The sequence below is a fragment of the Hemitrygon akajei genome, chromosome 2 (genome assembly GCF_048418815.1).
Source record: "Hemitrygon akajei chromosome 2, sHemAka1.3, whole genome shotgun sequence".
Classification (NCBI taxonomy): Eukaryota; Metazoa; Chordata; class Chondrichthyes; order Myliobatiformes; family Dasyatidae; genus Hemitrygon; species Hemitrygon akajei.
The window spans coordinates 4,002,669-4,015,366 of NC_133125.1; the positions used below are offsets into that span (position 1 = coordinate 4,002,669).

The window sequence follows — 12,698 nt, forward strand, 5'->3', positions numbered from 1 at the left end:
AATATAGCAGAAAATAATAACAGTAAATAAATATGTAAATCAATTATAGTATACATATTTTATATAGATTAAAAATCATGCAAAAACAGAAATAATATATAATAAAGTGAGACAACAACACACACAAAAGGCAGCTGCCTGGCCTGCTGTGTTCTACCAGCATTTTGTGTGTGTTGATTGAATTTCCAGCATCTGCAGATTTCCTCGTGTTTGCGCTATAATAAAGTGAGGTAGTGTTCAAGGGTTCAAACAGAGTGAAGAGAAGGAAAGGTGACTGAAACAAATTTAATGAAGGATATTTATTTTTCCCATATTTTCAGGAATTAATATATGACAAAATAAGATTCCAAAGCAATTTAAAAAGGTAGAAAGATATTTTAGCATTAACTAAGTCATGTCAACCCATACTAAAATGATAATACAAGTTGAATGATCATACAGTAAAACTTTCCTGCCAAGTTCTGATCTCTTATATATTGAAGTACCAATACTTCACAGCACTTTAATGTTTCTGATTGACAATTTAACAAATTCAGTCTCTGGAAGCTACTGGCCAGTTTACACTGTAATAGCACTGAGCAACATCAGTCTCCCAACACGCCAGTATTTAATTAAGCACAGAATAAACATGGCATCCTACAATTCACTTCCTTTATCTTGTATAAACTGGCAGCTTATTTGTTTTAATAGATAATAGAAGTACTCAACAGATCAAGCAGCATCTGTGATGAAAACAGATTCAGATGTACATTTATTTTTCCCGTGTAATTGAACCAGGGTCAATGATCAGGGCAGCAATCTCCCATCAGAACTCTTCTGCATTTTAATTATTTTAAAGGCACCAAATAATTAGTGAAGTATATTGTGGGTATTTCTTAACAGAGACTGGTATCTCGGTACTTTGGAACTTCAATTAGTTTAATGGTAAAGTCACATGTGGAATAACTATCATCTTTCAGCCAAATTGATTTGTTTTATCTCACTTTTTCATGCTGTTCCACTGATAATCATTGACTTTCACTTGGTCTTTCTATGAGATTGTGGTTCAACACTGAACTACTGATATTTTATTTATTTAGAGATGCCACATGGAATAGGCCCTTCTGGTCTTTTGACCAGGAGCCCCCCTGACTGAACTCTAGCAATTTACAATGACCAATTAACCTAATAACTGGCCTTCAGGCTGTGGGAGGAAACCGGAACACTTGGAAGAAACCCATGTATTCCACAGGGAGGACATGCAGACTCCTTACAGACAATGCTAGGATTGAACTCCATACTCCAAAAACCCAAACAGTAATTGCATCGCACTAACCACTACACTACCATGGTGCTATGTTCACTTTGTTCGAAAGGACTGAGTTCTAATGCAAAGTACAAATGCAGAATACAAAATGGTAATTGTTTCCTTGAACTAGAACTCTTTGTGGATCTTGCTTTGTTTGTGACTGTTCCTTTGAAGTGATAAGTTCTTGGCAGCTTTTTAATTTTCCTATAGAAAGTTACAGAAATGCAGAAGCATCTTTCTTCCCTGTTTTGTTCTTTCTCACTTAATCCACGACACCGCACAACTCCTCTGCCCACTGACTGTTTCCAATTTCCTGGCACTAACTGACTCACCTTCTCCAAGTACGTCTAATCCCTCTGTACAAGGAATATTTATGTTACAGTCTACTCAGGTTTACTTCCAACACTTCTGCTTGAATATATTACGGTAGTGTAACAGTTAGTGCAATGCTCTGGCAGTTAGTCTTTGGACTTCCATTCCAGCGTCCTCTGTAAAGAGCCTGTGGTCCTCTCCATGGAATATGTGGGGTTCCTCTGGTTGCTCTGGTTTCCTCCCACAGTCCAAAGTCATACCGGTTAGTAAGTAAATTGATCATTGTAAATTACCCTATGATTAGATTACAGTTAATCGGGGCTGTGGCATTGCTGAAGCGGTGTGGCTCGAAGGGCCTTCTTCGCACTGTATTACTAAATCAAATAAATCAATAAATATTCAAATGAATTGCTGCTGCTCCCTTGATCCTTATAGAACTTGACAAAACTATTTAAATTTACTACCAATTTCTGTTTGCTCTCACTTTCATACGGGTCATCTTTAACTCACCCCTTTCTTTTCTTGTTTATCTCCACCTCAGAGAAAAAGTCTGTGACCAACATCCGTAAAAGCCCTACAGATTTTTACAGCTATCCTGACTGGACATTCATCCAGATTACCCTATTTCCTGTAAAGACTCCAATCACTTCTTCTAATTACCCCGTATCTTCTCTGATGTTAGAGTGAACGATCTCAGGAATACAAGAGTTAATTTATGAGGAGCTTTTCATGGCTCTGGGCCTGTATTTGCTGGAATTTAGAAGAATGAGAGGGAATCTCATTGGACTTTGAAACCTATTGAATATTCAAAGGTCTGCATAGATTTGAACACGGAAAGGAGGTTTCCTATGGTGGATGAGTCTAGGACAAGAAGTCACAGCCTCAGAATAGAGGGATGTCCATTTACAACAGAGATGACGAGGAATTTATTTAGCCACAGGGGGCTGCATCTGTGGAATTCAATGCCACAGATGGCTGTGGAGGCCAAGTTATTGGGTATATTTAAAGCAGAGGTTGATACGTTCTTGATTATCAGGGCATCAAAGGTTATGGGGAGAGGGCAGGAGAAAGGGGTTGGGAGGGCTTTTATGGTCCTTTCGCACCAGTACCTCTGGGATGTCTCATTGGGATTCCCTGGTTTGCTCTTCATTCACCATTCACTCCTCTCTTCATAGCTGTCAGCCCTGCAACCTCAGGAGATGCATTATGCCGTCTTTCACATATCCATTTCTGCAACCATCATCGTTTATCATCGTTATATGCTGTCTCTTATAACATGGGCAACCATTGTCTTTGACCATGATTATTCTTGGCAAATTTTTCTACAGAAGTGGTTTGCCATTGCCTTCTTCAGTACAGTGTCTTTATAAAACAGGTAGCCACATCCACTATCAATACTCTTCAGAGATTGTCTGCCTGGTGTCAGTGGTCACATAACCAGGACTTGTGATACGTACCAGCTGCTCATTCGACTATCCACTACCTGCTCTCATGGTTTCACATGAGGTGGGGCTATGCAGGTGCTACACCTTGCCCAAGGGTGACCTACAGGCTAGTGGAGAGAAGAAGCACCTTATAACTCCTTTGATAGAGATGAATCTCCACCCTGCCACCCTCTTTGTCCTTATCTAACCTGATCCAGTGCGTTACTCAAGATCTCACTGAGATTTATTTGAACTGAATTGGCTACTGCTGCTGTTTTCCTGTATATAATGATCTTTTTATTTACTTTGAACTCTAACACATTGGAAAAAATATGTCCCCACTGACACACTTAAATTTCCCTCTTTTGGTGACTGACCCAAAGAGTTTCTCCAGCAGTTTGTTTTCTTTGGCCCAGGTACCGGTATCTGCAGTCTTTCATGTCCCCTATCTCCAATTCAAATTCAGATTTATCACATGTGCATTGAAACATACCGAGAGATGCGTCAACAACCAAAAATGAAAACCGTCAGGGTGTGCTGGGGGAAGCACGCAAATTTTGCCACACATTCCAGTGCCAACATGGCATGCTCACTGAGCTTGGCAGAACAACACAAAACACAAGAAGCAACAAAACAACAACAGCCAGACAAGTTCTGTTCCTCCCTCCCATTCACCCACACTTATGGAAATTCCTCTAACTCTGGAACAGGGCACTGTGCATCTAATCTCTAGTCTACAGGCCTTCAGTTATTGCCTTCCAGTTTAACAGATGACAGGAGCTTGAATTCCAGGCTTGCCAACTGACTGGCTCGTGTACCTCCTCGTGCTTTCTGCTTACTGAACATCTGATTTCAGGGATGGCTTGACATCCACAGGTGTCCTTCATCACGTGTCCACATCGCTGATTTTCGAGGGCCATGCAGAGGCCTCATTTGCAGATATCTCCTGTATCCATGTCCATATTGCTTCCCTTGTCTCTGGATGTCCTTAGTCACTTGTTCACATCGCTGGCCTTTGAGGGCCAATCAGAGAGCTCGTCTCTACCTGTCTACATCGCTGACCTTCGAGGACCAATCAGAGATCTCATCTTCACCTGCCTACATCACTGGCCTTCAAAGGCCAATCAGAGTGCTTGTCTCTGCCTGTCCATATTGCTGGCCTTCCAGGACCAATCAGAGGGCTCATCTCCACCTGTCCACATCTCTATCCATATTGTTTTAGGTTATCTCACTGTTCTCTCATGCCCAACTCTAACTGTAAGAACTAATAATGACTATAAGAAATAGGAAAGGAGGTAGGACGTATGGCTCATTGAATCTGCTCTCCACTCAGTGAGAACATGAAGACACTTCTAGATAAACAGTTTTCTTGCCTGCTGATTTATTCCATAATCCTCATTTCCTGGTTTGCTTTTGCGTTCCCTGGAAAGGAGCTTCAAAACCACCAGACAAAAACAAGACCAAAAACTAAAGCTACAAGACCTGCACAAAACCACATGATTACAACATATAGTTACAACAGTGCAAACAATAGCATAATTGATAAAAAAAACAGACTATAGGCACAGTAAAAATAGTCCAAGATGTTAAAGGACTGTAAGTTCAAAAGAAATCACCACAGTTTCCACAAGTCCCCAGGGTCCCGACAGACTCGCCATCCCACGCCGGCGGCAGAAGGGAATAGCCCCACTATAGACTTCCATGGCGCCGCCGGACTCAGCCTCACAGACACAGCACACAATTAAAGCTCCGTCGAAACCAGCCTCGCAGACGCAGCACACACCGAAAGCGACCTGAGTCCGTCGAAAGGACTCCGAGTCCATTGAACCTCCGAGCCGCCGACCATCCCCTCAGGCACAGCTTCTCCGAGCACCATCCTCTGCCGAACGCATTAAGACTGCCCCGCCAATGGCCATCGGCAACGTGACCCCGAGGACTGGGGGCCTGTTCTTCCCAGCAGAGTCCCGGACCTCACAACAGCAGCAGCAATGAAGAAGAAGGTCTTCCTGGAATTTCCCGATGTTTCTCTGTGCTCCCACGTCCGTTTTCAATCGATTATGATTGCTCACGGCACCCCACTTCACAAATAACAGATAATCAGTTCCGGAGTGGCTGCTGCAAGCTGCGTCACGTCGCCATCTTGAATATCCAGAGTATCTCATTTCATAGCTTCTCCCCATTGACCAAATCCTCATGATCAGGTTCCTCTAAGCAGCTCTATCATTCCCCTCACAATCAATTTCTTAACCATAACTTTCCTTGCTCTAGATCCTCTGAAACTTTTATTGGCGCTCTTCCTTTTCCATTGGCACGCCTCCTCTTTCATAACCGAAAGGAAAGTTGTCTGAAGTCACAAACTTTGCCCTGATATGTCAAGTTGACACTCTTTATTTGTACAGGAGTTTAGAAGGAACTCTATCTTCAAAAACCAAAATCACCATCTTGACATTTGAAATATCTTGACACTTCTCTGGCATTTATGACTTTAGATAATCTTCCTTTCTAAACTGTACCTGTAACATCTGTGCATAATTTGACATATTCATCCAAAATTGCATGGAAATTATTTTGGTAATAGTGAATTATAAGTCCTCTGTAAGGATTTTCTGTGGAATTGTGTGTTTTCTCCAGGTGCTCCGATTTCCATGAAGACCTACCGCTTGGTGGGTTAATTGGTCATTGTAAATTGTCCCATGATTAGGCTTGGGTTAAGTCGGGATTTGGTGGGAAAAGCATATTCTGTGCTGCATCCCAATAAATAAATAAATACAAACTTCAGTGTGCCAAGGTAGAAAAGCAAACACAGATTTTCATTATTTTGTGCCAAACATCATCTCCACATCAACTCTATCTAGGCCTTTCAATATTTCATGTGTTTCAGTGAGAACCTCCTAATACTTCTAAATTCCAACAAGTACATGCACAGAGCCATCAAACACTGCTCGTACATTAACCTTTTCATTCCTGGAATCATTCTTGTGAACTCCTGCTGGCCTGCGAAAACTGCTCACAATAGTCCTTATAAAGTTTTAGCATTACTTCCTTGCTTTTATATGCTACTTGTCTGGCTTGGCAGTTTGACTGTTGGTTGCTGCCATAAGCATGTTCTCCCAGCAAGTTGATGAGATGTAGCGTCCTGTGTTGTTCACCTCAACAGTACTTTGTATGTGAAGAAGACATTAACTTGGACAGAACCAATGTGATTTGGGTGAATTGGGACCCCTTGCCTTAAGGCAGATGATTTAAATAAGGCCTCATTTTCAGAAAGGGGGAAAAAAGCATCTGGAGTGTGTCACCCAGTTGGTATATACCAGAGAAAAGTTATCATTGTTTCTGTCACTGTGTCATAGATTGAAATAGTACCTCCACATTAACTCTTCAAGAACTACAGTAGCATTGGCATCGCATCTTAAATAATACAATATAGTATTTTTTCACTTTCCTCTTCTTCTATCCCCTACTCTGTCCTCTTACCTCTTCTCATCATCTGCCAATCACCTTTCCCGGTGCCCCTCGGATTTCCCTTTCTCCCATGGTTCAGTCTCTCTCCTACCACATTTCTTTCTCTCCAGCCCTTTACTGTTCACACCCACCTGCTCTCACTTATCACCTACTTCCCCTCCTCCTACTCCTACCTTCTTTTTCTGGTGTCTTCTCCCTTCCTTTCTAATCACGAAGAAGGGTCTCAGCCCAAAGTATTGACTGTTTATTCATTTCCATAGATGCTACCTGACCTGCACAGTTACTCCAGCATTTTGTGTGTGTTGCTTTGGATTTCCAACTCCGTGGAATCTCCTGTGTTTATAGTATTTTAGGCAATATCCAGTGATATCATGGTAGTTCCAGGGAAAAGAAATGTTGGGATATTATCAGGTGGTGTGAGGTGGGACCATGAACTGTGTGACGATTGTAAAGAAATGAGGTTTAGAACTCTTTGAATTGCTAAATTGATAAACTATTTTGTTATTGTCACAGGTATCAAGGGATTTGGATAATGGGGTGGAGACATGTTTCTATCAAAGGCATTCCTTCCATTTGCTAGCCTGAAGGTCACCCTTAGGCAAGGTGTAGTACATGCTTAGCCCCTCCACCCCCACCCCAATCAGGGCCACGTGAATTCATGGGAGCAGGTGGTGGATGGAAGTATGAACTGCCAGTGCATATCACAATTCCTGGTTATGTGACCACTGAACCCAGACAGACAATCTCTGAAGAGTATTGATAATGGAATCACTCTTCTTGTAAAAACGCAGCCCAGAAGAAGGCAGTGGCAAGCCACTTCTGTAGAAAAATTTGCCAAGAGCGATCATAGTCAAAGACCATGATCGCCCATGTCATACGACATGGCATATAACAAATAATCAACCCAAGGTACAGTGAAAAAACTATTTTGTATGCCATCCACAGAGATCATTTCATCACATTATTGCATTGAGGCATTAAGACCAGAAGTAGAATTAGGCCATTTGGCCCATCGGGTCTGGACCACCATATTATCATGTCTAATCCACTTTCCCTTTCACACCCAATTTTCTGCCTTCTCCCTTCATACCCTGACTAATCAAGAACCTATCAACCTCTGTTTTAAAATACCCAATGACTTGGCCTCCACAGTTGCCTGTGGCAATGAATTCCACAGATTCACAAGCCTCTGGCTAAAGAAATTCCTCCTCTTCTCCATTGTGAAAGGACATCCCTCTATTCTGAGTCTGTGTCCTCTGGTCTTAGACTCCCTCACCACAGGAAACATTTTTTCTACATCCACTCTATTGAGGCCTTTCAACGTTCCATAGATTTCAATGAGGTCATCCCTCATTCTTCTGAATTCCAGTGAGAAGAGGCCCAGAATGCTTATATGACAAGCCTTTCAAACCTGGAATTGTTTTTGTGAAACCCGTTTGAACCCTCTCCAGCTTGAACACATCCAGAACTGCTCACAATACTCCAAGTTAGGCCTTACCGTTCCCTCATAAAGTCTCAACATTACATCTTTGTTTTTATGTTCTAGTCCTCTTAAAGAACTTTAGGAGGCATGGGATCCTAGGAGACATTGCTTTGTGGATCCAGAACTGGGTTGCCCACAGAAGGCAAAGAGTGGTTGTAGACGGGTTATATTCTGCATGGAGGTCGGTGACCAGTGGTGTGCCTCAGGGATCTGTTCCGGGATCCCTACTCTTTGTGATTTTTATAAATGACCTGGATGAGGAAGTGGAGGGATGGGTTAGCAAATTTGCTGATGACACAAAGGTTGGTGGTGTTGTGGATAATGTGGAGGGCTGTCAGAGGTTACAACGGGACTTTGATAGGATGCAAACTGGGCTGAGAAGTGGCGAATGGAGTTCAACCCTGATAAGTGTGAGGTGGTTCATTTTGGTAGGTCAAATGTGATGGGAGAATATAGCATTAATGGTAAGACTCTTGGCAGTGTGGAAGATCAGAGGGATCTTGAGGTCCAAGTCCATAGGACACTCAAGGCTGCTATGCAGGTTGACTCTTTGGTTAAGGAGGCATACAGTGCATTGGCTTCCATCAGTTGTGGAATTGAGTTTAAGAGCTAAGAAGTAATGTTGCAGCTATATAGGACCCACGTCAGACCCCACTTGGAATACTGTGCTCAGTTGTGGTCACCTCACTACAGGAAGGATGTGGAAACCATAGAAAGGGTGCAGAGGAGATTTACAAGGATGCTGTCTGGATTGGGGAGCATGCCTTATGAGAATAGGTTGAGTGAACTCAGCCTTTTCTCCTTGGAGCAATGGAGCATGAGAGGTGACCTAATAGAGTTGTACAAGATAATGATAGACATTGATTATGTGGATAGTCAGAGGCTTTTTCCCCAGGGCTGAAGTGGCTAGCACGAGAGGGCACAGTTTTAAGGTGCTTGGAAATAGGTACAGAGGAGATGTCAGGAGAAAGTTTTTTTTACACAGAGAGTGGTGAGTGAGTGGAATGGGCTGCCAGTGGTGGTGGTGGAGGCGGAAATGATAGGGTCTTTTAAGAGACTCCTGGATGGATACATGGAGCTTAGCAAAATAGAGGGCTGTGGGTAAAGCCTAGGTAGTTCTAAGGTAGGGAATGTTCGACACAGCTTTGTAGGCTGTATGTTTTCTATGTTCTATGTACTAAGAATTCACAGAATGTATGAATGGCTGGTTAAGAGAAGAAAAAATGTCATGATCATGATTGCTGAAAATAACTCAAATTCTATCTCAATAATTTGCTGTGCACCACATTGCACCCTGTTTCCACCACCCAGGTGGGGCGCGAGCCAACAAATGGTGGAAATGTTTGGCTTGGACATTTTCCTTGTGAGCTCTAGGCCCTGTTGGACATTGGTAATGTAGAATACTGCGAGTCCAGTTCACTGGTTCATTAGTGAGACTGACAGCAGGGGAGCTGCGTGACCTTGGTTTTTGTACGGACGAGACCACCATGCATCGGAGTTGCCTGTTGTGATTGCCGGTGAAGGAGATGCCGAAGCTGGTTGTGTGCCGCTGGATTCCATACTGGGTTGTGTGCTGCTCTCCAGTGTTTGCTCGGTGGGTTTGTGTTTATTTGTGATTATTATTGCAGAAGCATGTCTCCAGGGCTACAGGGGAATTAAGAATGGTGGAGAGGAAGGGAGGTTTTACTGAAATCTATCGAATATTGAAAGGCCTAGATAGAGAAGATGTTTCCTATAGTGGGGGGGGGGGGTCGAGTTCCAGAGCACACAGCCTTAGAATACAAAGATACAAAGATGTCTCTTTACAGCAGAGATGAGGAGGAATTTCTTTAGCCAGAGGATGGTGAATTTGTGGAATTCCTTGGCACAGATGGCTGTGAAGGTCAATTCATTGGGTATATTCAGGGTAGAGGTTGATGGGTTCTTGATTAGTAAGGGCATCAAAAGTTATGAGAAGGAGGCAGTAGAATGGGGTTAAGTGGAAAAATAAATCAGCCATAATGGAATGGTGGAGCAGACTTGATGAGCTGAATGATCCAATTTTTCTCCTACATCTACGAATCGTTATGAAAGCCTTTTGCAGCATAAATGTTTCACAGCAGGATGGTCTGTGACAGGGTTTTAGATGCTGTAGCCTGTGTGCTGGTACCAGGATGGACATGATAGTAAGGCCCAGAGCCTGAGTAGATCTGTGAGGACATGACTGCTCAGCGTGGAGATCGTGTATAGTGTGATATGAGGTTAACGCTGTTCAAGCAATTACTCACCTTAAATAATACTGTACATTAGCATTAATAGTTGCTTGCATATTTTAATTGTAGTTTGAGCTTTCTCCAGTCCCAGATGTTATAAAAGAGGACTTTGTTGACCAGGCCACACCTACACTACTATATCTATCGCCAGTTAACACATCAGTTTTAAAAACAGTGTAAGTGTAGTGTCTTAGACATCCATTTTATCATTATTCATTGTAAGACACATGTACAAACACACATGCTCACACGTGTGCGCACACTCATACACACGTGTGCAAACACTCATACACACATGCACACACACACAGGTGCACATATGTGCATGCACACACACACACACACACACACACACACACACACACACACACACACACACACACACACACACACATGCAGACGCACAGACACAGACACACACACAGATACACACACAAACACAGATGTGCACGTGCACACACACACAGGTGCACACACACACACACACACACACACACACACATGCAGACGCACAGACACAGACACACACACAGATACACACACAAACACAGATGTGCACGTGCACACACACACACAGTTGCAGACACTTAGACACACATGCAGGCACACACACACACACACACACACACACACACACACACACATACACGCAGGCACACACAGACATGCACACACAGGCACACAGACACACACACAGAGGCACACACAGACACAATCATACATGCAGACACACACACACGTGCGCGCACACACACAGGCATACATACATACAGATAGACAGAAAGATAGACACACAAACACGGACATACACATACGCACTTACGCACACACACTCACTTATACACACAGGCACTCACACACATGCAGACACACACATGCACACACTCAGAGACACACACACACACTTAGAGACACACAATGACACACACACACAGACACACACGCGCAGACACACAAACACAGACACACACACACAGACGCATACACACACATACAGACACATGTACATACGCAGACACACACACACACACACACATGCAGACACACATAGATACACAAAATCATACACAATGGCCTTGACCTGCTTAAATGCTCATGTAACTTTCATACAGCATTTCTATAAAAGCTCCGTTAAAACTAACATTAGCTTGAGCCCATTAAGCAGAGAGAACAGAATGAAGAATATTGTGGGTGCTACAGAAGGGTAGTGGTTAGCCCGACGCTAGTATAGCTTGGGACAGTGGCGCTCAGAGTCCTCTGTAAGGCAACACACACAAAATGCTGGAGAAACTCAGCTGGTCAAGTGAAAGTGAATAAACAGTTGATGTATCAAGCTGAGACCTTTCCTCAGGACTGGAAAGGAAGGGTGAAGGTGCCAGAAGAATTAAGTGGAGGGGAGGGGAAGGAGGACGTTAGAGGGTAATAGGTGAAGCCAGATGGGTGGAAAGGGTAAGGGGTTGGAGGAGAAGGAATCTGATAGGAGAAGAGAGTGGACCATAGGAGAAAGGGAAGGAGGACGGGACCCGGGGGGAGGTGAGAGGCAGGTGAGGAGAGGTAAAAGAGCAGCATGGGGAATAGAAGAGAAGAGGGGGAGGGAGCATTATTTTAACCAAAGGGAGAATTTTGATATTATGCCATCAGGTTGAGGCTAACCAGACTGAATAGAAGGTGTTGCTCCTCCATCCTGAGGGAGCCTCATCTTGGCACACCTTCTCTGTAAAGACTTTGTGCGTCTTCCCTATGGAATGCATGGGATTTTCTCCAGATGCTCTAGCTTCCTCCCACAGTCCAAAAACGCACTGTAACAGGTAATTGTGAATTGCCCTGTGATTAGGCTAGGATTACATCGGGGTTGCGGTGCTGCGTGGTTTGAAGGGATAGAAGGGTCCAGTCCATGCCATATCTTAAATAAATAAAAAAATAAATTCTCAGATTTGCTGTTCTTGCACAAAACATTCAGCGATAATTTTGTGGCCACTGATAATTTTATTGGGATTGTTGGGAATAACCAGTAACACTGCCTTAAGCTCTTTTTAAATCCTGTTTCACGCTGCCCTAGATTTCTCTTTCACATGACACTAAGCCCAAGTGCAGTGAGGCAGTAGCCCCAGGGGAATCTCAGATCATCCTCAGCCACAACACGACCCTGTTCTGAAGCTCTGCTGCTACGTTGTCACAAATACAAACTAAAACTAGAAAAATCCATACACCAGCATGTCCTGAATAAACATATCATCCATTTGGTGACCTCAGTTAATAAAGCACACACAAAGTGCTCAGGAACTCAGCAGGCCAGGCAGCATCTATGGAAATGAATAGACAGTCGATGTTTCGAGCTGAGACCCTTCATCAGGACTGGAAGGGAAGTGGGAAGATGCCAGAATAAGAAGATGGGGGGAAGGGGAGGAGGACAAGCTAGTTTCCAACCTGAGGTCCACGGACTCTTGGCTTAATGGCACTGGTCCATGGCACAAAAC

The 12,698-nt window shown here is 43.4% G+C and overlaps 1 long non-coding RNA gene across 12 annotated transcripts in view; it reads left to right on the forward strand.

The window, feature by feature from the left end:
• The window catches only part of LOC140738766 (uncharacterized), a 57,484-nt gene that overhangs the window by 25,027 nt on the left and 19,759 nt on the right, over positions 1-12,698 (forward strand). The window lies entirely within an intron of this gene.